Raw genomic sequence first — 27809 nt, forward strand, 5'->3', positions numbered from 1 at the left:
TATCAATGGTATAGAGCAAACAGGTTGCAAAGATCCATGAGAGAACAGGAACAGAGATTAGCTGCTATGCAAGATAATGAATAGAGGAGCCTGAGGGCTCTGGAAACGATAAAGCGAGGGAACCTTGCAATAAGTGCTGTTTGACAAGCTAAAACAGATGTGATAATGGTGATGACCCCTAGAGGTCATCAAAGGGGGGAACTGAGAGAGGGCAAATCTGAGAAAATGTATAAGTGCACCATATTCACGACCTTGATGTACGAGCTCAGCTAAAACAGCCAAAGTATTAAAATCATATAATCACATATGTATCTGAATGTTTGTTTAGTTAATATAGAAAATCATATAGAGTGTGAGACTAACGTAGAAACGTGTGAAATCTCTAAATTGATCAGAAGTGTTAATCAGAATCCATGTTATGTAGCTGCTATTGAAGTATATGTAACACAGAAACGTAGAAATGTGCAGGCCTCATGGCAGTGTATAAAAATCGACAACGTGTACTTACATTTTGACATAACATGGATTTACCATTATTCAGTAATTGATGCTCACATGTAAGTCATGTTTTAGAAGTGTTCACATATATATATATTCGTGTTTTATAGAAGTGTTTGATATAATCGAAGTGTATTAACAAGAATTTTTTTAGTTTTAGAAATAAAGGTTCATAGAGTGCAGGCCGCTTGCAAGATAATTTAGTAGGCCTGGAGAGATAAAGTGACTTCTTTGATCTGCACGTGTTAGTTAGAATCGGGATTCGTTAGAGCATAAATTGTCATTCCTTTGTACAGTTTATGGCCGGAGAGAGATAACCAGAGAGTGGAATTTGGGGCCCTATTCATGGGTGTCTGTTTGCAGGTGCGAGGGGGTCCCAATCAAGAGGGTGATGAATGGAGCTCTGTCCGGGGAGCCAGGCACAGGCCTGGAGGAGTGTATTGGAATGTTCTGGGGGGTACCGGCAAACTAGAGAAAGAGCCTGGGAAGCAAGGTCAACACTAACGAGAGGCCCAGAGGAGAGCCATCATGGAAGAAACCAGAACTGAAACCACGTGAGCGGCGTCTCAGAGGGGCGTTCCAAGTTTCGATTGTGATTTTGTATTAGGGACAGTACCCTGGGGTGGAGGCAGAGCAGATGGCCTGAGGACCCTAAGAGAGCGGATGGGTAGGCAGAGAGGGCATGACTGCAATGCATAGGTTTTCATCTAAGACTAAGAGAAGTGTGTGAACTTCTTTAGAAGTCACCACGGCTGACACCTTTTTAGGGTAAGACTTTGTTGAGTAGGGATGCCACCTAGTCTAGTGTAGGGACAGTCTAACCTGATATTTTTCTTCATTCTGTAAATATCTCGCAAGCTTCAGCGTGTGTCTATATTGGCAAATCTATTGATTCTTGAATTGGCATTGGTTGTATTTTTCTGTCGTTTAAGATCATTCAGAGAATTCATGTTTCTGTTGATGCCAGTATACCTTTTGAACCTGATATTTAGATGTCTATACCTTCAGCTAACTTTGGCTTTACAATAAAACTTTAAAACTGATCCGTGGTAAGTGGTTCTTCAGAGTCGTGCAATTATTGGTTTGATTAACCTGGTAGTGGATCACTTGTTTTCCTCAACGACAGGCAACAAAGATTCAGTCGACCTGAGCAGGGATTTTGATCAAGAGTGATCAGATAAGAGATCAAAAATCCCACCCCCCAGTTTCATTGAAGGCAGGCAGTCCTCTCAGGACTGCCTGCTTTGCACAACAACTGCAAGACGAGATGTCTTGAGCGCAGTTTCAGTGAGGAAATGCTGACATGCCGGCAGGCAAGTGGGCAAGCCAGCTGGGCTTTTCAGTCTTCTGCGGCTCATCTGTGTCCTTCTTCGTAGGTCATCTGGATCTGCTTTAGGGGAGTGTAGAGTAGTAGCCAATGGGCCACTGATCCTTGGGGTCACTATTTCCCCAATATCACCACTTCCTGTGGGAAGTGGGGGCATAACCCTGTCCCAGAATTCCTAAGTATGCCATCACAAAGATGTCTACTTATGAAAAATCGTGTCTACCTCCCAGTAGCCCACCTTCTGGGTGGTAGTAGCCTGGAGGTGGCACGTCTATCCTACTGGCTAATTCCCCCACCTGTTCAGGGGCCAATGGGGCTCTGGGCAGGGAGGGTGACTTCCTCTACTGTGAGGGGAGCCAAATTTGAATTCCAACGGCAGCACCTTCTTTGAAGCTCGCTGGCCCAAAGAGCAGGTCATCCATTGTGAGGGGCTGTTGCACCCTTTTCCTGGACAGGCTTTTGTTCTAGGCTTCCTGAGAGCAAAAAGCTCTAATCCTAGGAATTCAGAACAGCGTCTCGGGTGGCAGTGTGGCAGAAACCAGTTAGCGAGGACACCAGAGGCTAGTAGGTTTTCAGGGGACACCTCTAAGGTGCCCTTTTGCTGCATGTGTTGGTAAATCTACCACTTGTATCAGTGTGGGTTTACCAATACCTGATGTTTGATAACAAACATCCTTATTTTCGGTGAAGTCATCATGTACTGGGGAACTCGTTTCACCAGTGTCCAGCACATGTCTGAAGATGGCGTCCCTTGTCACTTGTACTGGCAGTAATTGGACTGACCAGCACAGGGGCATATCTGCACATGCAGGTATGCCCTCACATGTATTAATCAGGGGACATGGCATACAGTGATGTGTGACATGTGTTTTCACTTTTTTCTGCACTAAGACACACAGCCTGCAATTGCAGTCTTGCTTGTTCTTGGTGAGGGGTCCCTTAGGGTGGCACAATTCGTGCTGCAGCCCTTATGGGCTCTCTTTAGTACCTCAGGCCCTAGGTACCAGGGGTACTACTTACTAGGGACTTACAAAGGGTGCTAAAGGTTTTACCAATTGGGGGGACAACTGTACAATTTTGGATAAAGAACATTAGCACTGGACCCCTGAATAGCTGGATTAGGATAAGATACATTTCAGTGCACAATTACTTAAAATCATTTCAATTCTTACAAAAAGATATTAAAAACAATTTTCATTCTCTGTTTGAAAGAGCTCTGGCATGGCTAAAATTCATAGTGATCTTTTGCAGGCGAGATTAGATTTGATTGCAGACATGAATTTGACAAAACAGGTGGCCGTCTGAGCAGAGTCGCCCTTCATGCACTCCTCTAGGCATGTCCGCACATTGAGGATGCACCAAATTGGACGCAGCCATAAAATTCGCAAGGGGTGCAGGGTCTTACAAATGCATATAACGTGAGTTAAAGTTTCTTCCTCATTGCCGTAAAAACGGCATTGAGGGGGCATATCTTCCTTATACCTTTGGCCATACTTATACGCCATCAGGGGATTAGGCTAAACATAGTCTCGTTAAATGATGTTTTACTGATGGCTTCATGGTGGATGATAAATAGTGTGGTAGGGTTTCATGATCGTACAGTTTTGACGCCCAACTGCCATGGGAAAGATTTTCCACAGCTAGCGCATCGTGCTCCGCTGATTATATCTTTACTTGTTTAGTCAACACTTTTGCGGCCACACCTATGGGTAGCGAGCTGGACCATATATTGTGGGCTTCCAGTGCATCTAAACAGTGTGTAAAAAATGGACTTCAAGTGATTGTAGAATTATTTAACAGAGACCAGATGTAACTCTTTAATGTGAAGTCACGGGCCTTTTTGGTTTTTAAGCAGTAGGGAATAAATCTTGCTTTCATTCCAGTGTTCAGGTGGCAGACTAAACTACATGCAGATTTGGGCATGAGAGGTTGAGTAAACAGGCTGATTGCGGTCTGTCTAGCCATGTGAACATTTTGTCTTTAAACGTCAGCGCACCAAAGGCTAATGTCAGCAAACATTTGGCACCTATCTCACAAATAAATGGCGAGAAATCCAGAGAATTCAGTGCTTTCCTGGTGCTTAATAAGGCCCCCTCCAGGCAGTGGGCCACTCCTTGCATTGCTGCAATATGCCGTGCCGATCTTTCTCTACGATCTATCCAGACTCCCAGGTACTTATCTGCGGCCACTACCTCTATGGATTTTACTACGATATACTAGAAGCACTTTCTTGCTTGTTGTATTGGTACCGTCATCACCTTTGTTTTGGCGATGTTAAACTCTAAAGTGTTTGTTTTGCAGTACCAGGCCAATGAGACAAAGAAACTCTAGCGGCCCACTTGGGTTTGATCGAGGAGAATCGTGTCATCTGCATATTGCATTGATTGAATTTTAGTAGATGCAATTTTGGGCGGAAATGCTTGAGAGAAAGCCAGCAACTCGGGCAGGTCTGCTAGGTACAGATTGATGAGTGGTGGGGCCAAAATGCACCCTTGCTTTAAGCCTCTGTTCATGATTTTATTGGTCGTTGACCATCCTGAAGAAACTTCTATTGTTACCCAGGTGTCAATGTACAGAGCGATAAGAGGGATAGGGATACCCCAGTTCTTTAATTTTTCCCACAATCCGGGGCAGACAACGCTGTCAAAAGCTGTTCAGAAGTTGATAAAACCCAGATATAGCGACTTTCCTTTTGCAGCGAGTGTGCCCTCGATCATGTGAGCTAGACAGATCAGGTTCTCTTCAATGCGGCAGCCCTTTTGATGGCTAGTATGAGTATATGGTATCAATTTGCGGTCTTCCACCCAGGTGGTGAATTCTCGAAGTAGAGTACTTGCGTAGGCCTTCCCTTCGATGTCAAGGAGAGCGATCATCCGGTAGTTATCGGGGCTAGACCGGGGCCTTTCTTATGAATAGGGATGAGTAGAGAACCTCTCCAGGAGTCAGAAATTGGCCCGTCCATCCTGCTTGCCTCAAATAGGGTGGCCAAGAGTACAGCCCACTTGTGTGTTAATGCTTTGTACACCTTTGTCGATATGCCATTTGGGCCGGGCGCCCCGCCTGGGTGCATTTTTTAAATAATAAATGCAACTTGGGTTGGTGTAATCTTAATAGAGGGCACCGGTCCTGTGTGAGAGTTGATATGGCTAGAGCTATAGTGGCCAATCTGTTTGTTGCTAATGGGCTCTACGTAGAGTGTTTCAATGTGAGCCTCCTATTCGGCAGGAGCAATGTTTGTTACAGTTGATGGTTGGGCAGGTCTGGCACCTTTGTTAACCCTGCTCCAGAATCTCCTTTGGTCCTTTCATTTTATTATTTTGTGATCCGTTGCCCAGAGGTGTTCTTCTTTCGTCCTCTGGTCGGTGAATCTTGTTTTCCTGTACTCCTTGCAAGTAATCTGTATCTTCTTGTGAAGAAATGTGTGTTCAGTGTCTTTGTCTGTGCGCCGATGTAATAGGTTGTTTAATTAGCATTTTATTTTCATTGTGGTTTGCTTGTGCTCAATAGAGTGGTGGGCTTTTGTCGTGGGTCTGTTTGGCCCTTTAGTTGTCTTTATGGCTAAGTTTTGTCTAAGGTCTTCCACTTCCATTTCCCACGATGTTGCAGTCAATTAGTCATTGGACTCTTGTTTCAATTTCTAGGAAATGGTCGACCCTCTCTTCAATTATGTCCTGATGGTCCAAGGTCCACCGTACTTTTCTTACAGGTTCCAGGTTGCTTTCTTTCCCGATCAGCTGGGTTACTGGTCGGGGGCACTGCGGGATCGACACTTTGCATGGCAGAACGGCATGGTCACTTGCCGGCTGAGGGAGATGCCACAAATTCCAGCACTAGATGGAAGTGAGCATTCGAAGTCCAAATGTGGTGCAGGGTGGCCATTCTAGAGGAAGACACAGGCGAATCTGATTTGAGTCTTCCGTTTAGAATACGGAGGCCTAGTTGATTTAGGTAAGCTGCTTCCTTTATGCTGCGTCCATCCTTCCGTTGGTACTGATGCCTTATGTCCGGAATGGCCCACATTTGGTCGTCCAGTGAAGTTAGGGAAGAAGAGTCTAAGCCTGTCTCCATGAGGTTGGCATTGAAATCTCCCATCTTTAGCTACATGTCATTTGGAAAGTTAGAGAAAAGGTCTCTCATGTCAGGGAGCATTTTGCTCAGGGTTGCCTCTCGCTTGAATCTAGAAGGATGTAGGTAGATGCATCAGAGGATCATTGTTGTTACGAGTTGTGATCTTCCAATTGCTGGGCCTCAGTTTTAAGGAAAATGTAATTTCCATGCTCTTTACAGAGCGTCAAGTGTGAAGTTGTTGTCCTTTCAGCTTACTCCTTAGTTAGTCATAGAATGTTTTAAGAACAGATTTTAAGGTGGTAAGCAGCATCCTTATTAGTTTTATTTTCAGCCGAGGTGCTAGGTGCTTCGCCCTAGAGCCTGTGGGAGCCAGGAGAAGTCTTGGGAATCCTTCCATTTGAGAGCACACTGGCGTGGACCTCCTGCCTTGCTTGTTTTGATTTGCAATAAACCCTCTCTCTAGGGCATTGTTTTTGTTACTGCCACGGAGCCACACAAGACTGAAGTGGGTGAGGGCCTGGTTATATTACTGCAGGTAGCGCTTTTATTGTTGGTGTCAGTTGAAGTGATGAGGGCTCTATCTTTTAAGGAAAGCTATATACGTAACTGTAGCCGCAAAGCTAACCTTCAGGGCAGGTTGAACTTCACAGACGGGTCTTAGCGAGTCCAGAATTCAAAGGAGTCAACTGCCTAGTCACTCGGAGTGCAAAAGGATCTGAGTTCTTTTGATGCCAGCAGTAAACACAGTGATCAATGAATGCTGCCTTGTACCCACTGATTGCCTCCAGGATCTGTAGAAAAGACTTGCTTGTTGGGCAAGTAGTATGAATTAGTATCAGGAATTATTGAATGGGGGGGGGGCGGTGGTCCCACACAGTCACAGCTGTCACATATAGGTCCTATGGACCTATTTGCCTGTAGGGGGGGTGGGACAGTCAGGGTGGGGACTCAGGGAGGGGAAAGGGGGGGGGGGTTGAGGAGCAACAAAAAAGTTGGTATTACCTCAGAGGGGAGAAGGAAGCAACCTGGAACATAAGGATCAGTAAAATAGAGAAAACATATGAGTTTTATATGGCTGTTAGTCCACTATGTATAAGTAATGAGCTGCGCATTTGTATAATTAATGATGACCTACCTGAAAATCCAGGATGAATACTCGAATAATGACGTGGAATGTCTGCGGACTAAATGATCAATTAAAGAGGCAGAAGGTTGCTATTTTGATTAAGAGTCTCAGACTAGATTTTCTAATACTGCAAGAGACACACATACAGGCGTCGGAAATTCAATTACTTGAACAACTAGGTCTTACTGTGATAGCGTATTCTAGACAGGGGGCTAGGAATAGGGGGGTGGCTGTAATGGCAAGACAAAGAGACATCACTACTAGGAAAAAATGGGATGATGCCTGGGGGAGATGGGCTTTGATAGAATGTCTGGTAGGAGAACAATGGGTAACCCTTGGCTCTATCTATGGGTCTACAGGAGATGATGCGGAAATCTTTGAACAGATTGATATTGAGCCGGCGACCTGGGCCCCATATGTAGTAATAGGAGGGGATTTTAATATTAATGGTGCAGGTGGATTAGGTTTGGGGTTAGGACCTCCAGTTAAATATAAAGGAAGGAAGAAAAGAGTGTTTCAAGCAGTTTGCTCCTTAGCTAGGAATAATGGGCTACTGGATGTCTGGGATACTCTTAAGTCAGGAAAAGATGGGTATACATATTATTCAGCACCACACAGAGTAAGTGCAAGACTAGACTATTTTTTGATCAGCAGTCAAGGCACCGATGGTGCATGTATTGAGAGACTACCAAGACTACTGGCGGATCATAATCCTTTAGTTGTTACCTTAAAGGGATTGGTAGTGGCAAGGGGGGTCTCAGTGTGGACCTTTGAAAGAGCACTGCTGGAAGACGAGGCATATATCCAACATATGAAGAGCTGGATAACTGAATTTATGACAATAAATAGAGATACAGCATCTGTCGGGACGGTATGGGACTGTTTTAAGGCAGGGGTGAGGGGAGAGACTATTCGTTTTGGAGCTAGGAGAAGGAAGCAGGAGAAAGAGAGAAGCGATGCCTTAAAGAGGGAAATACTCTTAGCAGAGGAAGAAGTAAGTAACAGCCCAGATCCTTCTAATAGTAATGGAGGTGTACTAGATCCTGCCTTTATGAAGCTAGCAAAACTGCGAATGGAAGCAGAAGAATATATAGCAGCAAAGGCAGCAAAACAGTATGTGGTTAACAGGGAAAATTGCTACGAGATGAGTGAACGAGTTGGTAAAATGCTAGCAATCAGAGCAAGGCAAAAAGTTTCACTTGGAGAGATAAAAGCAATAAAAGATAGTTCAGGAGAAGTTGTAACAAGTGTGCAACAAATCAGAGAAGTTTTTAGGAAATTCTATACGAATTTATATCACGAAAACGATGTAAAAGATCCTGAAGAGATAGCGGATTATTTGAATTACTATGAAGGGGCTGAGCTGGATGAAACAGAGAAAAAGAGGTTAGACAGCCCATTAGATGAAAAGGAGATAATAGGTGCCTTGAAGAATCTTCCATCTGGGAAAGCGGCCGGGCCAGACAAGATCCCGTTAGAATTCTATAAGGTGTTCTGGGAGGAGATAGGGGAAGATATGGTACGCACTATGAAACAAGCACAGTTGGGATTGTCAATACCAAACTCCTGGTCCGGGGCAGAAATAGTTGTTATTTTAAAGAAAGGAAAGATACCTATAGATCCGGGATCGTATAGACCAATCCTGCTCATGAACACTGACACAAAGATCTATTCAAAAGCACTGGCAATAAGATTCGCCAGCGTAATAACACCATTAGTCACTATTAGTCAGCACGGATTTATACCTGGACGAGGAACTACGCACCACACACGAAAATTAATAACCCTTATGGATAAAATGGAGGTTACTGGGGAACCATTTTCGGTTTTATTGTTAGATGCTGAGAAAGCATTCGACCGTGTATCTTGGGCCTATCTGTGGAGCGTCCTAGAAAGAATGGGGTTTGGAAATGGTTTCCTCACAGCAATAAAGACTTTGTATAGAGACCCAGTAGCTACAATTAGAATAAATTCGGGAACAACTGAACAAGTGAAAATTAATAGGGGTACTAGGCAGGGATGCCCGTGTTCTCCGCTACTTTTCGCAATATACTTGGATCCACTAATACGCAGAATGGAAGTAAACGAGAGTATACCTCCAGTTGTCACACCTAGGGGGGATTGCAAGATACTTGCTTATGCCGATGACGTGGCTGTGGTAACACCAATACCCACAGAGGCTATTAGACATGTGGAGCTGGAGGCCATAAAATTTGGGAAAGTGTCAGGATACTCCTTAAATACTGGGAAAACACAAATTATAAAAAATAGTAAGGTAGTATGTCAAGACCCACGAGTGGTACAGACAGGAACTTATCTGGGCATAACCATAACTGCAGAATTAGAAAAATTAGTAGAGTTAAATATAGACCCCATTATACGAAAGGTGGGGAAAGACTTAGACAGACTTAATAATCTACACCTTACAATTGTTGGCAGAGTAAACATCATAAAAATGCTAATATTGCCGAAATTTTTATATTTGTTTAGGACAATTCCGTTATGGTTTGACAACCTTTGGTTTAAAAAAATCGAAGGAATGATTAATAGATTTATCTGGTCTAAAGGTAAAACTAGGAGAGCAGCAAGATATATGGTACTCCCACGGGAGAGAGGAGGATGGGCACTACCGGATCTTAAATTTTACTATTGGGCTGCAGCCTTACAATATATGGTCGGATTAATAGGTGGAGCAGAAGTGGAAGGAGAAGATGATCTAGGTTCACTAGCATTATATATGGTATATTGATGGGAGAAGAAGTTAAAAATATATTTTTGAAACATTTTGGCACAGCTTATTTTAAAAGAACACGATTTAAGACTATTTGGGGTGCACACAATATTTGGAAGGCCTTCACTAAGAAATTCGCACTGGGGAAAATTAATAGATATACGAGAATAAAAGATAATACAGCATTTCCTGAAGATATATTTTCTGATTTAGTGTATATAGAATGGTATCGGAAGGGGATAATAAAAGTGGGGGATCTGATGGCTCCACAGGGGATGAAACAATTTGCGAAATTACAGAAGAAATATGATTTGGCAACAAGGCACTTTTTTAAATATTTACAAGTAAGAAGTTTTTTGCAAAATAAAAGGGGGGGACGGAGAGGATTTGAGAAAAACCATATACTAGAGGCAATACATAATGGAGTTGATTGTACTATCAAAAGGTTTTATGCAGAGCTAATTGAATCAAAACCGGACGATATGGTTAAGTGGGGGGAAAGTTGGTCGGCGAAGCTGGATATAGAGCAGGAATGTTTTAGTACATCAGTAGAATTAGGAAAGAATATCTTGTGCTCTGCGTCTTTGCAGGCTCAGCATTATAAAACCATTTATCGGTTATATTATACTCCAGCAAAACTTGCACAATGGGGGGCGACTACCGGTATAAATTGCCCTAGATGTAGAAGTCTAGAGGCAGATGTGATTCATATTTTTGCAACATGCCCATGCCTATCGACAATACTGAACGAAATAGAAACGTTTCTTCAAAGGGCATTGAAATTAACTATCAATTTAACACCTACGATTGTATTATTGGGTGTAGATTCGGGCAATGAGTATGGAGAGGGTAACTATTTTATCTTTGTTGCTATGGCAGTTTTTAGATTATGTATTGCCTCAGCCTGGCTTGAACAGTCTGCACCAGTATTTCAGCAATGGTTAGCTAAGGTTTTAAGTATATACAATCTGGAAAAAGCAATATATTCAAGAAAAAGAAAGAATGGGAGGAACTTAGGATTGAAAATATGGGAGCCAATAATGAAATGGAAGGAAGAAACATAATGTATATAATGTACAAAAGGCTGTAAAGATTACTGGGCTATAAGGGAGGGTCACTAGCACTAATAGGAAATAAAGTGATGTATGATTTGTTTATATGTAAATATGTAAATAGTAGAAGTATAATGTATATATTGTATTTGCGTTAAATATGATTAGTGAAAATATTAAGGTAGGAGGGAGGAGCTTCAGGTGTTATATAAGTAATAATGTGTCATACGTTGTTTATACTTTAAGATTATATATTGTTTCTACATTTCCAGGGTGGAAATATGATTGAATTGATTTAGTAAACTGTTCCTCACCCCCTCCCGGCTTAGGGGGGGGGGGAAATAAACTGTAAAAAGCTGTTAATTAAAAGAATTAAAAAAAAAAAAAAGGGAATTATTGAATGAATGAATGAAAGTGAATTTATTGAGCGCAACTAAACCCAAAGGCATCAAGGCGCTAAAGATGGTAAAACTGTTTGGTCAGAAGGAGTGGGAGCAGGTTATTGGTAAGCTTCCTGAAAGAGACAGGTCTTAAGTGCTTTGTGAAAAAGGGCATGGGAAGTAAGCTCCTTGAGGTCATCAGGAAGAGTGTTCCAGAGTCTGGGGGTGAGAGCTCGAAAGGCCCTTCCGCCCCATCTGGCCTTAGATACTCGAGGCACAAGAAGCAGATTTTTGTTGGAGGAGCGAAGTGCCCTGCCCGGGACATAAGGGACACAAGTGACCGAATTCCTTCGGGCCCAGTGCCATTCAAGGAGCAGAACGTAAGGGAAAGGGCTTTAAAGTTTATCCTAGCCTGCATGGGAAGCCAATGCAGATTCTTCCTAATGGCCGAACCCGAAGAGTGTTTCGGGGCATCCATGACAAACCGGGCCGCTGCGTTTTGCACAATCTGAAGGCGCTGGACCAAGCCGATGTTAATGCCTAGATCAAGTGCATTGCAGTAGTCCAGCCTGGAGGCTATAAGAGCCACAGAGACCTGTTTGCGGGCTTCAACGGAAAGGTAGTGGGTGATTTGTCTTAAAATCCTCAGGGCACCACAGCAGGTGGAGACTGTCCTGCTGACCTGTTTCTCAAGGGAAAGAGTGGTGTCCAGGATAACACCCAAATTACGGGCGGAGGAAGAGGGCGTGGGGCAGGTGCCAAGGGCAGGGGGACACCAGTCCATTGACCAGATCTCATGTTTGGTTCCAAAGATGAGGACCTCGGTTTTTTCCCCATTTAATTTGAGGAAGTTCTTGACCATCCAGTCAGCAACCGCCTCCATACAGTTTTTGAAGTTAAGAGCCGTAATTTCCACAGATTGTGTAATGGAGACCATGATCTGCGTGTCGTCAGCGTAGGAAAGAACTTGTAGGCCAAAGGACCTCACAAGCCTGGCGAGTGGGGCCACATAAATGTTAAAAAGCGTAGGGCTCAAAGAAGAGCCCTGGGGGACCCCACACTTCACAGGCTTGATAGGAGAGATGAAGTCACCAAGTTTTACCCTTTGCTGCCATTGGTCAAGGAAGGATGTGAGTAGGCTGAGAGTGGGGCCATCTACACCCATGCTGCTAAGATGACTAGCAAGGATAGATGAGGAAAGGGTATCAAAAGCCGCGGTTAAATAAAGCAGCACCAGTAAAGTTGTTTGGCCACTATCAACTTTGGCCCGAATGCTGTCGACAACAACAGTGAGTGCCGACTCGGTGCTGTGTGCCTTTCGGAAGCCATGCTGAGAGGGGTCAAGAGAGCTGGAACTGTCGAGGAAGGCACTCAAGTGGTGGTTAAGGTGTGCCTCCAGGAGTTTAGCGGGGGCAGGGAGAAGGGAGATGGGACGGAAGTTTTTTAAAATCCCCGGGTCTAGTGTGGTCTTTATCAGAAGGGGTTTGACAATGGCCGTTTTCCACGTCGAGGAATAAACCCCTTCAGAAATGGCTAGATTCATTACCTCGGCAGGAGGGGGCATTAGTACCTGTCTGCATTCTTTCAAGATTTTCACAGGACAGGGGTCAAGTGGGGATCCAGACTTAAGCCTGTCCAGAGCGCGCTAAGGTGGTCGAGGGTAAGGGGGGGAAAATGGGTGAGCCGAGTGGAGAGCTCAGTAGCTTGATTTTCCAAAGTTACGGCAGGTGGGGGGGGGGATCACGGGGTGGAGATTGAGGTTAAGGGTTTCCAAATCGGTGTAAATATCCAAGATTTTTGTGTGGAAATAAGTGGAAATCCGATCACAAAGATCTTGGGAGGCTGTTATAGGGTCGAGAGCCTGAATTAGAGATAGAGTATTGACTATATTGAACAGGTCTCTGGGGGAAGTAAGTGAGCCAGTAAGGTTGGTACAGTGCGCCTTCTTTTCAGCCAACACTGCCGCTTTATAGCCCTTAAGGAGAGTTTTATGTTTGTCCTTCTCTATGAGGTCCAGATGTGATCTCCATAGTCTTTCTTGCCTCCTACAACCCTGTCTAAGGGTCCTGAGGGAGCTCGAGAATCAGGGGGCCGAAGGACGCTTCCTGGCCGAGTAGTGTTGGCGAACAGGGGCGAGAGATTCGACGGCCTCCGCTAAGATGTTAGAGAGCTCGAGAGCCGCAGTTTGGGCATCCTTTGTAGGCAGGATCGTACGTTTGGATAGGAAGGGAGTAAGAGTCTCATTTCTTATCTTCCTAAAATTCCTCCTCAGAGCCCACTTGTTGCGGTCCGGCTGGGGTCCAGAGGAAAGGTGAGAAGCAAATTCAAGGGGGACGGCCAGATGGTCAGACCAGGACAGGGGGAGGGGGGATCCAATCTGAAGCCGGGTGTCGTTAGTAAATACCCCGTCCAGGGTATGCCCAGCTAAGTGGGTCGGGCTGCTCACTAGCTGCCGCAGACCACAGGAGGCTAAGGAATCCAACAGATGGATGGTGTCAGGGGAGTTGCGGTTTTCTAAATGGCAATTAAAATCCCAGAGGATGGTAAGATGGGGAGTATCAATATAGGGTTCCAGAATTTTTAGAAGTTCGAGGCAGAAGGCGGACCTGGGACCAGGGGGTCTATAGATCAGGATCCCTGAAAAGGAGACCGTAGAGGAAGGATTTAGAATAAAATGCATAGCTTGAAAGGGGTCATGCGGGGAGGAAAGGTAAGAGGTTCGGCATTTTATCAAACTATGATAAAGTATCCAGAGACCCCCTCCCACGCGCCCTATTCTATCCATTCTGGCCAATGCATAGCCTTCAGGGATGGCATTTATTAGGTCCGGCTCGGAAGAGTCCGTGGCCCAGGTTTCGGTAATAAAGACCCACAGGGTTGTTTCTCGGAGGCGAATTCATTGAAAGTGATGTTATTTTTGACAAGCGAGTGGGTATTGATGAGGAAGCTAGTACGGGTAGACATAAGAGGAGGACCTGACCTTGAGGGGAGGGCAGATATTTACCGGCATCCGGAGCCTGCTGGTGGTTAGCTGTCTTAGTCCAGCAGCCCTCAATGGTCCTTATGAACGTTTCCGGAGTGATGGTATGATGACAGGGTAGGCGAGGTGGTTTGAGGGCACGTAGGGCACTAAAGGTACAAAGAGGTTCCACTTTGGTGGGAGGAGGGTGAAGGGGGCAGCGTTCCTGGCCCCTGGCGCCTCCATGTCGCTGACGGGCGCAGACGGGCTGGACTCTGGCGTGACTCCGGCGCTGATACGGCGCGTCCGCTACGCGGAGGCATAACCGTATCCTTAAGTACTGTCCCTCTAGTGGAGCCAAGGAAGTCTGCCAAGCCAAGATGGCCGCTGCAGAAAGTCCGAGACCAAGGGGCTCAGCACCTAACTCGGCTGGGAACCCCGAGAAGGGCAGGGAGAGCGAGGGAATAAGTAAGTGAATAAACTGTTGGGGGTAAAGCAGAGTGCAGGGGAGAGTTTAAAGTGATTTAAAAATGTGGGGGAATCGCCGCGCTAAATCCGCGATTATGCCCCAGTGATAGCTCACTTAATCTGGCTACACACAGTTAAAATAACAACAACCTCCCGGCTTCCGCCTCAGGAGAAATGCGAACAAACAGTGTATCTGGCACCTACCCTAGGGGAGCTTCTTAAGTACTGTCCCTCTAGTGGAGAGATGGAAGTCTCCCAAGCCAAGATGGCCGCTGCAGAAAGTCCGAGACCGAGGGGCTCAGCACCTAACTCGGCTGGGAACCCCTAGAAGGGCAGGGAGAGTGAGGGAATAAGTAAGTGAATAAACTGTTGGGGGTAAAGCAGAGTGCAGGGGAGGGTTTAAAGTGATTTAAAAACAAGGGGGAATCGCCACGCTAAAATCCACGATTATGCCCCAGTGATAGCTCAATTAATCTGGCTACACACAGTTAAAATAACAACAACTTCCTGGCTTCCGCCTCAGTAGAAATGCGAACAAACAGTGTATCTGTTGAATTATTGAGATACATAATTACAATCACACATAAAACTGGCATAATTGCCTCTAAAAGTGGGTGTACCACACAAGGCTGATATGATCCACACCCTACATTTAGTAACTGTTTATTTCATTAGTAAGGTTTAAAACTAGCATTGGAACTCCTATATGAGCACCTTCACTTGACCCAAATGGACCTGGTATAAGTTTTACAGGAAGTGACTTGCCTAAACCCAAAGACCCAGTTGAAGGATGCAAGTTGGTGCCCGACCAGTCCATTTTTTTCTCTGTCCCCCTAAATCTGAGGCCCTCTCATGAGGGTTTAAGTTTGTGTTTTAAAAATCTAACTGTAAAATAATCTTACTACAGGCCCTGGGGCAGGCAGGGTAGTTTTCACTGTAGGTGTATTTAATGATTAGCATTGAAAGGGAGTGAAGTTTGTGCTGACATTGGTAAGTAAACACAAGGAGATAATGGACGGAGCGCTGAAACTTTTCAGACACTCACCCTCCAGTCACAGATCTGGGTTGAACATCTCCTTGTGTTTGCTTTGTTCGCCATAAGTTGGCAGTGTATGCCCAGACCTGGGTCCCTTGCTCACTTTGCCACTGGATTCAAGCAAGCCTGGCTGATGAAGGGTGTTACCCAGAAACCGGTCAGAGGATGCTTGTTTCCGGTTCACGGTAGACCTGGATTGGCAGTTCAGGCTGGAATGTTCCGATGAGTCACAGGGTCAAGGCTGATTTGCTAATAACTGGGTCTGAACTGAGGTGGCAAAGTGAGCTAAAGAAAGATGATGGATTCAACCCAGATGTGTGACTGGGGGTGAGAGTCTGAAAAGTTTCAGTGATCCATCCATCTTCTCCTTGTGTTTGTGACATTGGTAAGTGGCACCAAAGCAGCTGAGCTCTGTTTCATGCTCGACCTCCCCATCAACAAGCACACTACATGTAGACCATGCTTACACACTTATCATCTCTGAGTGTGCAGTTGGATTTCTGGCTGTGCAAGACAGAGTCGGCTTGGTCTCTGGGACCCAAAAGTATGGCGGAACTCGTCCCCAAGTCCCAGACTGATTAGACCAATTTTCACAACCAATGGCAAGTCTGTGCTGTTGCGTATACTATATGAAAGTGAGAGATATTAGGGCATTGCAGGGTTAAGCAGTGAAATAATGACAAGGTATGTAGGAATTAGTTGAAATAGTAAATTAATTATCACAAAAAGAACACAAGGAAAATGGTCAACATAAGTCAACAGAGGAGAGGAAAGAGACAAGTAGGAACTGAAAACACAATTGTGACCAAATTAGGAACAGTGGTGGATGGCGGTGAGAGGTAAATTAATTTGGGCAGGTGCACTAATTCTAAAGTTGTTTAATAACTGAAGGAGGTTTGTCCTCTTCCATCTCAGCTTGTAAATCTCCAAGCAGGCATAGGCAGTTATTACCAAACAATGTATAATATCAGCTAATATTCCTGAACTCAACACTCAATGTCCATACCCAGCTTTCAAAGTTAATACAATCGTTGAAGCCCAATACTGGTGCAAACATTAGAGGATCAGCTGCTATAGAGCCTCATTATGTCTACATCAGAGAGATGTTCTAAGTAATTCCATAATAGTGTGTCCTCAGTAAGTTAATCACAATTTGAGTTAATTTATTCCATGATCTAAATTCATCCATGTAAAAGCATCCAGTCAAGAGATGTCATCCAAGTTTTAAAGTAATCTTTATTCTTCTTCTGTTTCAAAAATCATAATATTCCAAAAAATCGCAATCAACAAGGCGGTTATCACAGAGAGGTGACTCGCCGTTAGTCTAAACCTGGTGAATCCATGGGCATAATGACTGCGAATTAGGGGAGGGTGTGCCTCTTGCAGTGCTAGGGAATGGATATGGGCTGTGCGCGCTCCTTCAGTTACACCGGTCGAAGTCCAGGCTGAATTGAAAGGGGAGGTACTTCTGTAGGGCACAGCTGTAGTGTCCATTTCCACAATGTGCACATTGCAAAGACATTCTTGTGGAAGAACCTTAAACCTGAATAGCAGTCGTTGCCACGCATTCCTTTGTCACACATGTTTGCCTAAGTGTTGAAATTTTGCAAGGCGTTGCGTTACATCATGGTACTTTATCACGCAGTGGCTGTGGTAATAACTAAAGGTATACTTGATCCCTAAAAACCCCTTGCCTCTTTTTACCACCACCTCCTCCTAAGCACGAAAATCCCCTTATTTCCCTATACCTCTACCCACTCTAGAACACTACAAACACATTGCCTCCCTTTACCTCTACCCGCACCATGAAATCTAAAAAACCCTTAGCTCCCTTCAACACTACTCTCCCCTAGAAACATCTTCACAGTGGCAGCTCTTCTGCTAATGTGATGGAGCATCAACCCACCTCTCTTAGATCAATAAAAGAGGGCTAAACAAAATTATAATATCTGAACATTATCATTTTATTTTTGGTTGCTGCGGGCTGGGTTAGTGGGGGGGAGGGGGCTGGTGGCTCAGGGAGGAGGAGTGGACTGTGCACACTTAGGGGTCGATTCCGATTCGGGAAAGAAATCCGTACGACGATTCGTATTCTTATTCGTAGCTGTACGAATTGTACAAATCCATCCGAATCGCGTAGTACGATCCGTAGGCAGAAAATACAGATACGTCTGAATCTTTGCGAACAGTACGAAAATCAAGTAAAAATCTGTACGATACGGAACCTGAAAGTGAACCGTACGAATCATAAACATGCTGTTCGACCCGACAAGTACAATCCAGACCGGTGAATCCGAATGCGATTCATACGGGGAAAAGTCGCGTTTGAGTTGTACCGAAAACGTCGTGTATGAGCAAGCCACAAAATCAAATACGAGACAAACATTTCCTGAAGGAAGCGCACGCGAACCCCGTAAAAACATCGCGTATGAGCGAGCCACAAAAGTAAATACGAGACGAACCCCCCTGAACGAAGCCCACGCGAACCCCTAAAAACAGCACAAGGAGGTAGAAAACGACTCGTACTGCGTGAACGTCGCGTTGCGCACACAAATAAACAGAAGTAAATACAAGTAAACGAGCCGTACTAAACCACGCGGACACTGAAAAACAGCACAAGGAGGGTGAAAATGACTCACACTACACCACAAAACATGTCTCCTGTGTGCAAACCATGGAAATGAATGTCCTGGCCAGATCCAAACAGGCAAACAGAGAGCCTAACTCAGAACCACCCCTTATAACACACTCACCAAAAATTCAAATTAAGCCCCACCCACAAATGGACCAATAAAAAGGACCCACACACACAAACCATGATCCTTTGCAACATACACAATTAGCACGAGACACTGACAACACACCAACAACTGCACACATCCACCTTCACACATACCCCCAATCACATTCAGACCACACCCCACCCCATTCACATTCAGATCACACCCACCCACATCCATACACCCAGTTACCCCACCCCATGTCTGCACAGAAGAATCCAAAGTTCACAAAGGAGGAGATGGAGATCCTTGTAGATGAGGTCATCAGATTCGAGCCACAGCTGTTTGGCGCATTGGTCAGTTTGACCAGCATAGCTGAGAAAACACGCCTGTGGGAGAGGATAGTCAATAGGGTCAATGCTGTTGCAACCTTCACACACACCAGGAGGGAGTGCCAGGCCAGGTGGTATGATCTGCGGAGGATGGTGAAGCGGAAGATGGACGAAGACTATGCACAGAGCCAACACACTAGAGGTGGTGGTCCCCGCAGACCAGTACAGTATAATCCCTGGGAGGAGAAGTTCATGGCCCTGCTACCAACGGGGGGAGTACATGCACTGAATGAGTCCTAGAGCCTGGTGAGTACACAAACAACTCATGTAACATGGGGGTAATGGCATCCACACCCCAAGTACAAAAAATGCCTGCAACAAACCCAAGCGCCTGCCGCCCCAACTACAGGCAAAAACAACGCTAATGCCACTAACATGTGAATGCCCCATTGACAAACCAAGGCCATGCTATGTCCCATGCTACAGGAAGCACAGACCCAAGAATGGACGTCGGGTATGCTGGAAGGGTGGGTGTCACAAAATGCATTGTGGGACTCCAAATCAGACCCAATTGCATGGGCGCCCGCATGGGGCGGGGGGGGACAAGGGGGGCTCTTGTGCCCCCTGGATTGCCAGTGTGTCTGGTGTGGGCCCAGTCAGGGCCGACCCTAGTCCATCATGCTTTTGAAATGGTGCCATTGTTCCAGGTGGCAGCACCCTCCATTGGGTGGGAAGGGTGCAAGGGGGTTGCCAAGAAGTGTGGAAGGCAGAGGGGAGACGGGTGCAAGGCAGTGGGGAGAAGTGTGCAAGGCAGTGGGGAGAAGGGTGCAAGGCAGTGGGGAGAAGGGTGCAAGGGGGAGGGCCGGAAGGGTGCAAGCGGGAGTGCGAGAAGGGTGCAAGGCAGAGGGCGAGAAGGGTGCAAGGCAAAGGGCGAGAAGGGTGCAAGGCAAAGGGCGAGAAGGGTGCAAGGCAAAGGGCAAGAAGGGTGCAAGGCAGTGGGCGAGGAGGGTGCAAGGCAGTGGGGAGAAGGGTGCAAGGCAGTGGGGAGAAGGGTGCAAGGGGGAGGGCCAGAAGGGTGCAAGGGGGAGGGCCAGAAGGGTGCATGGGGGAGCACGAGAAGGGTGCAAGGCAGAGGGCGAGAAGGGTGCAAGGCAGAGGATGATAAGGGTGCAAGGCAGTGGGGAGAAGTGTGCAAGGCAGTGGGGATAATGGTGCAAAGCAGAGGGCCAGGGGGGTGCAAGGCAGTGGTGAGAAGGGTGCAAGGAATTAGGGAGAAGGGGGTAAGAGGGAGGGCCAGGAGAGTGCAAGGAGGAGGGCCAGGAGGGTGCAAGGCAGTGTGCGAGAAGTGTGGAAGGCAGTGGGGAGAGGGGTGCAAGGCAGTGGGTAGAAGTGTGCAAGGCAGTGGGGCTAAGGGTGCAAGGCAGAGGGCCTGAAGGCTACAAGGCAGAGGGGAGAAGGGTGCAAGGCAGAGGGCCAGAAGGGTGCAAGGCAGTGGTGAAAAGGGTATGTTGTAGAAAGAAACGGGTTTTAGTAGACAGGAAGTGTTGGCGCTCATGCTCTATAAACGTATATGATCGGTAATTAGTATTCAAAATTAGCAATGGTGCTTGCAGGGAGGGGAGATCCTCAAACCCCTCAATTTGTGCGGAGCACGCCACACAATCACAAATAAACTATCATCCTGCGCACTCAAAACAGAAAAACAACAATGTGTTAAGTAAAAGTTCTGGTGATGAAGAAAAACAATCCAACGTTGATTCTGGGGCTTTTTGTTCTCCCTTTTTAATAGTTCAGAAAGGAGAACCGGATTAGGACGCCAGAATGCTGAGAGCAGAGCTTGATTACTAACTGAGATACGCACGTACCCGTGCCTCACCGGAGACTTAGCCAGTTCTTCTTTCTGATACCTCGCCACCCTGGAAAATAGGTGCAGAATTGATACGTTTTCTTTATCACTGTTGACTCTCGTGTACTGGCGCCCCGTTTACTAAAGATTGTTCTGCCATCAGGCCTTTACCCGACCTCTTCCTATCATTGATCACCTACCCTTGATCATACAGAATTTGTTTACCCTTCCGGGTTGGAATTATTACCGGAACCGGGACTACCTGACTTTGGATCCAGCCACTTAGCCCTGAGGAGTTGTAGAAATTTGTTTGGTCTACAACGAAACACGTGTCGGTTGGCTGTGTATAACCTCTACTTGGTGACCCATTAAAAAATGGGAGAACAAAAAGCTCCAGAATCAACGTTGGATTATTTTTCTTCATCACCAGAACTTTTACTTAACACATTGTTGTTTTTCTGTTTTGAGTGTGCAGGATGTTAGTTTATTAGTGGTGAGAAGGGTGCAAGGCAGTGGGGAGAAGTGGGCAAGGGGGAGGGCCAGGAGGGTGCAAGGGGGAGTGCGAGAAGGGTGCAAGTCAGAGGGCCTGAAGGGTGCAAGGCAGAGGGGAGAAGGGTGCAAGGCAGTGGGGAGAAGGGTGCAATGGGGATGGTGATGAAGCTAAAAATGTGCCCACCACCAAAAACATTTCTGTAGACGCCCTTGCCTAATTTACCACATCACATATGGCCCAGGTACACACCCATGCACCATGCTCAATGCACAGGGAGTGGAAATGTACTGACAAGATAGCTGACACAGGGCCCTGGTGTAGGCAGCACAAGGCCCTCCTGTGACCAGTGCAAACACAAACACCAGGACAACAAGGTCCAATATCTTGGACAGGAACTCACAACCACTGTCATGGCAGCATGCTCCATGGGGGGACAGCGACATCATGAGGGAGGCCCAGTTTCAAATCAGACTCCAACTACCAGCACGGCCTGTCACACACACCCCTTACACAAAATAGCCTTCAGGGGCAGGCAATGGAGTGCCCCACTGTCACAATCGTCATGTAACATAACAAAATCAATACAGATCTGCTGAAGCATCCAAGCAGAAAATGCACGGTGCAGATTCACAAGCCCCTTGTGCTTCTTTCAAGACGCCGTTGCGTCACCTTTGTGACGCATCAGCTGCACAAAAGTGGTGCAATGGTGCTGGGTATTTACAAGGTGACGCATCTGGGAGATGTGTCACGGTCTAAAGCCCTGCGCTGGAAGTAGGTGTACTGGTGCAGGCGGTGGGTTGGGGTGGACGGGCGTCACGGAGCAGCAACACCTCCCAAAAGTGGCCGAGTGAAATCTTCAAGATTTCACTCAGTCACTTTTAACCACATGCTGCGTCAAAACCCGGCGCATGCTTGAAGCAGGCTTAAGGATTGACACAGCATTGTGCAGATAGGGCCCCACAGAGCATTGCTGGAGCTGCGTTGCGCCGACGACACAACTCCAGCAATGTGTCACTTTTATGGCAAAGATGTGTGACACAGCTGTGCCGGTTTTTCTACCATGGTGCTCCGCATTGTAAATGTGTCGCATCCATGCTGGCATAGCTGTTGTGCACAATGACTGGCGAATCCCTGCTGATATTCAGGGCTGTGCCAGTCATTGTAAATATACACCCACAAGTCAATGACTCCTGAGCACAGATCAATCTGAACCCACAACATACCCATCCACAAGTGAACATTGAGAACAATCCAAAGCATAGACAACTACCAGGTGGAACAGTGCCAACAACAATGTGTATGAAAAATGGATCTTGCATTAAATGGAATTAACATTGTCTGTCTCTAACACCCACAGGGCAACGTGCAGACTCTACCCCCAACAATGGTGGAGATTAATCACAGTCCCAGGCTCCGCAGGACCCTGATCCCATCGACAGTGACGCCTCTCACCACTCCACAGATGACCCCAACCAACCTGGCACCTCTGGTGCCCAAACCCCTGCAGCCCCTGGATCAGGGACATCTGCGCCAACCACCACCACCATTCCTGCCACATCCCAGCAAACATCTCAAAACCCTGCCCACACTCAACAACTGAGCCAGTCTGACAACGAGGGACAAGGTTCGCCGGGCACCCAGGAGGTGGCAACCAACACCACCACTGCCATCCCTCAGGGGTCCCATTGACCTGATGTGCCCACAACGGCAGGCCAGGCTCGTGTGGGCAGGGGTGGTCGGAGTGGCACCAGGTGGAGGCGAGAACCTGACCAGCCAGCTGCAGGGCCCGGTATGTCTGAACTGCATAACATCATGGAGGCATACCAGTGGGACACCAGGGAGTTCAGCCAGGTAGTGGGGACCCTCACAGATATCAAAAACCTGCAGGCCGAGCAACACACCAGTCAACAAGAACACCAAGGACGGATAGAGGCAAGACTGGCTGAGCTCCTGGCGGTGCAAAAGGATATAAGCCATTCACTCCGTCGGATCGCAGACAAGATGGAGCACCCTCCCTGTGTCACCAGGCAAGAAACATCTAGGCAAAGACCGCCAAGAGGCACAGGGAGGGAGGAGGAATCGTCCGACGGAGCGTCCCATGCATCGTCAAGGCCTGCAAATGAGGGTCCCCCAAGGAAGGTAGGTCATCCATGGAAAAGACAGTGAGAGGCAGTGGGCCATGAGCATCTCCCAGGTCACCTGGTCTGGCATTTTGACTTTGTGTGCAACAGCATCACCTCATTGACTGTCCTACTCTCCCACATGGCTTTGCTGGTTGCAGTCTGAACAATGATGCCAAGCACTGTGGTCTGGACTCTGTTGACATAAACTGCCAGGCATCACATCTCCCTATGTGAACTTTGGATTCCCTGCATTTTTGTACAGCACCTATCACTTACTCACGTTTCCCGCACAAGACAGATAAATAAACAAAACAAACACAAGTGAAATTGATGTTGCCGTCATTTACTATGAGTCAACAACATACGTGTGGGGTTATGTCAAAGTATGCCAGAGTGTGGAACAAACTCAAGCCATCTATACACTGGGATTTGAGTCCGGTCGAGGACACACATAGAACACACATGACTCTGCCCTGAACTTCAGTAACTGTATGGAGTCGGTTTCAAAATGGATGATCCAGAACTTCCTGAAGTTATATGGGGAGAAGACAGAGGTCTTGATTTTTGGGGGTAATCACGACATCTGGTCTTAGGATTGGTGGCCAGACTCCCTTGGGGACTGCCCCCTTCCCTGTCACTTTGCCAGAAATCTAGGGGTTCTAATAGATACCTCGATTTCATTCAACCGCCAGGTTAGCTGGACTTATTCCACCTGCTGCGGCATTATTCGGATCCTTCGAAAGATCGCTCACTATCTTTGCCCCGATGCTCGGAAGCAAGCTGCCGTTGCACTTGTCTCTTCAAGACTGGACTAATGCAATGCACGGTATGTGGGTATTAATAAGAGTCTTATCCATCGCTTGCAGATAGTCCAGAATGCGGCAGCTAAAATGGTCCTCTGTCTTCCCAGATTGGCCTCAGCATCTTTGGCAAAAAAAACCTGCACTGGTTGCCCATCCAGTCAAGGATCTCCTTTAAGATACTTTGTCTTGTGCATGGAGTTGTCCATGGCACTGGTCCAGAGGATCTCAGGTCCCTCCTCCACTCTTACTCCCCCACTAGAGTTCTCCGTTCATCTAATAAAAATCTCCTCTTGGTTCCCAGATTCACAAAAGCAACATGGGGAAGTAGGGCCTTTTCTGTCTTAGCTCCCAGACTATGGAACTCGCTTCCTCCTGATCTTGTAGGGCAACCCTCACTTATTCTTTTCCATAAGGCTTTGAAGACCTGTTTTTTCAGTGAGGCATACCTGTAATGGTGCACTGTGGAATTACTATCTCTATGACCTGTTTGGCGCCTTGATGCCCTTGGGCTAAGTAGCGCGGTGTAAGTCTCATTTCATTCATTCATTCATTCATCATCAAATACATACATGGAGAGCAATACTCACCCGTGATGGTTTCAAGCTGCTGAGGAGGGGGTGCTTGCCATACTGCTCGGACAGACAGTTTTGGAAGAGTTTTATGAAGGTGTAGAGGTCATGGGTTTCGTGGAGGTGCCCAGGGAGGGAGTACCACGTCTGTTTGGTGATGTGGGAGAACTATCTCCTGCATGCAGTTGTACTGTGGATGTGATGAATGGTGCCCAGGGCAAGGTTGGCTGGACGGAGTTGGGGCAATGGGATATTGGATGGGGGACGTCCATGTTTGTCTCTGGGGTTGGGGTTGTGGAGTGCCTCCTGAGTGTGGCTGAGGAGTCTGAAGGAGATCCTGCAGTTGACAGTGAGCCTATTGTAGGTATCTCAGGTGGACGGTCATGTGGCTGTGTCAGGGGATGTTGAGGATGAGGTGTGCGGATGCACCCTGGATGTGCACAAGTCCTCCTGGAGTCTGGCTGTTGTTCCTGCGTAGAGGGCGTTGCCGTAGTTGAGCTGGCTGGTGTTGTGGACCTGGGTGACTGTCTGTCATGACTAGGAGTGGATCTATCTGAAGATCATTTGCAGCATGCGGAGGGACTTGCAGCATGAGGTAGAGATGGTGTTGAGTTGCATGGTTATTGTGAGCGAGGAGTGTACAATGAACACCTGCTTGCGTGCGTGGCCACTGTGTGCTTGTGCGCTGCCCAGGCCAGTGTGATACAAGGAGTTGTCCCAGCCGTAAGGGGACATTCCTCAGATGATGAGCTCAGTGTTGTCCTAGTCCAGTCTCTGGTGGCTGATGTTCATCCAGTTGTCAACGCAACTCATGCCTTCTTGAAGGTTGGATCTGGGAGTGGCTGGGTCTTTGGTGAGTGTGAGGAGCAGCTGGGTGTCAATGGCATAGGACATGATGATGAGGTTGTGTGCTCATGTGATGGTGGGGAGGGGCGTCATGGAGACATTGTAGAATGTCACGCTGAGAGATGAGCCCTGGGGCATGTGCCCGATTACCCCAGTGTACTACGTGCTGAAGGGGGGAGGCGGACTCCCTGGGCCTTGCTGGTGAGGTACTTGGCGATTCCATCTTGGGCCTTCCTCTGAATCCCAGTATTGGAGATGTGTGATCTGACAGTGTGGTAGCACATGGTGTAGTATGCCATTGAGAGGACAATGGGGCGAGGGTTGTGGTCTCACCATTGTTGAGCAGGGTCCAAGATGTTGGTGGTGACAATGAGGGCTGTTGCAGTGGGGTGATTACTGTGGAAGATGGACTGGGGCGGGTTGCCTGGAGATGTTTGTTTGGAGGGAGATGGTCAGTTGCTCGTTGACTGTCTTCTTGATGACATTTGCCAGGTAGGGAAGCAGGGTGATGTTCCAGGAGATCCTGCTGTACTACCATCTGTTGTTAAAGAAGGGCCTGGGTCTCTGCATGCCTCCAACTCCCATGAAAAGTGGCATTCTCAAAGGAGACATTCATGACGTGCCGGAGGTGAGCTTCCGGAGTGGATGGTGTACATGAGCCGGGTGGTGTCTTTGCTGCTGGCGGGAGTCCAGGACCTGAGGGAGGGGTATGTCCAGTGGATAATAGCGCTGTCTGCCTCTGTGTAGCGAGGCTGTCGTATACGTCCATGAGCTTGCAGTGGTAGAATGTTGCAAGGGATCCCCTTGGCCTTGCAAGGGTGGGATGTCTTTTGGATGTAGAGCTGGGGTCGGATAGTTCACTCAAATGCCAATGAGGTCCTTCATGTTGTGTGTGTTGTTGCATAGGCCATACCTGAAGGATGTCCTCTTGTCCGTGTTGATGATATGGTAATGTCTGTGTGTTGCGGATTCCAGGGCTGAAAGGTAATTGATGGTTGTTTGTTTTGCAAGGTTTGCACAGGAGTCCGGCTACACCTGTATGAGTCCAGTAGGTCTGCCTTGTCCAGGTGGCTTAACTGTTGTTGTGCCGCACAGGAAAGTCCGCCAATGTGGCAAGAGAGTTGGATCAGTTGCTGATCCAGTGTGTGCGGTTGCAGGGTTGGCGGTGACGTTGGTTGGAGTGTCCTGGGTGAGGGTGCCACACAGCTCGTCTGTGGTGACTTAGGTCAAGCATCTTTGGTGGATCTGTAGGGGAGTGTGGTGCAGTGTGTTGCTTGTCGGACAACTGGATGCAAATGTTGATGTACCAATGAAGGATGGTGGTGTGGTTCTCCTCCGGCCAGAAATTGCTGTCCCCCTGCCCCATGTAGTCTGTGTAGGTGAGGACCTGCGTGCTGATGTAGTTGTCCAATGTCGGAGGACCATTCAGTAAAGCCGGTTCCCAGCTCTGTGCTCTCAGATTTTGCCACAATTTCAGAGACAGCTTCTCTTCTCGAATTGCAGAAGTGTAAATCCGGGTCCCCTAGTGACCCCTTGCCCGCCAAGCAATACAATATCCTTGCTAAAATTCACAATCACCATTTAAACGCCATCTGGAAACTTTACCTCAGATTGGGCTCTTATCCGGATGCGTGGAAACACGTGTTCCTCCTGCCCATCTTAAAGAAGGCCAACGCAGATCCTGAATTTCTGTGCAATTATAGACCTATCTCTTTTTACCAGCTCCTGCCAAGATGTCAGCCAAATTTATCTGTCAGCAACTGATGGCCTTTGTTGAAGATAACATCCTCCTTCACGACTCTCAATCCAGCTTCCATCCCGGCTATAGTACGGAGTCGGCCCTCATTGAAATGGCAGACTCTATACCGGGGTCCCCAAACCGGTCCTGGAGGGCCGGATCCATGCCAGATTTTTAAAATAACTACATGTATCTCAATGGGGATATCCCAAAAATCTGGCATGGATCCGGCCCTCCAGGACCGGTTTGGAGACCCCTGCTCTATACGATGTGCGGTCGACGGAGGTTCCAAGGTGTTGGTGCTGTTAGACTTGTCTGCAGGATTTGACACCGTCGCCCATCCCATTCTTCTGAACCGGCTTAAGAACATAGGCATGGGGGGCTCAGTGCTGAAATGGATATCGTCCTTTCTATCTGACCGCACACAGCAGGTCCGGACCTATCCGTTCATCTCCCCAGTCAAACCACTGAAGTGGGGCGTGCCGCAGGGCTCTGCTCTGAGCCCTCTGCATTTTTAGTATTTACTTAACCCTGCTGGCTGAATCGATTTGCCATATCTGAAGTCAAAATCATTTCATATGCTGATGATACTCAGCTTCTATTCACCTTTAATGCTGTGTCTGCCGCGACCTTTGACCCACTGAAAAATTGTCTCAAGAATATTGCGGCCTGGATGGACCGCAATTTCTTGAAA

This window comes from Lissotriton vulgaris, unplaced genomic scaffold (genome assembly GCF_964263255.1).
Source record: "Lissotriton vulgaris unplaced genomic scaffold, aLisVul1.2 SCAFFOLD_586, whole genome shotgun sequence".
Classification (NCBI taxonomy): Eukaryota; Metazoa; Chordata; class Amphibia; order Caudata; family Salamandridae; genus Lissotriton; species Lissotriton vulgaris.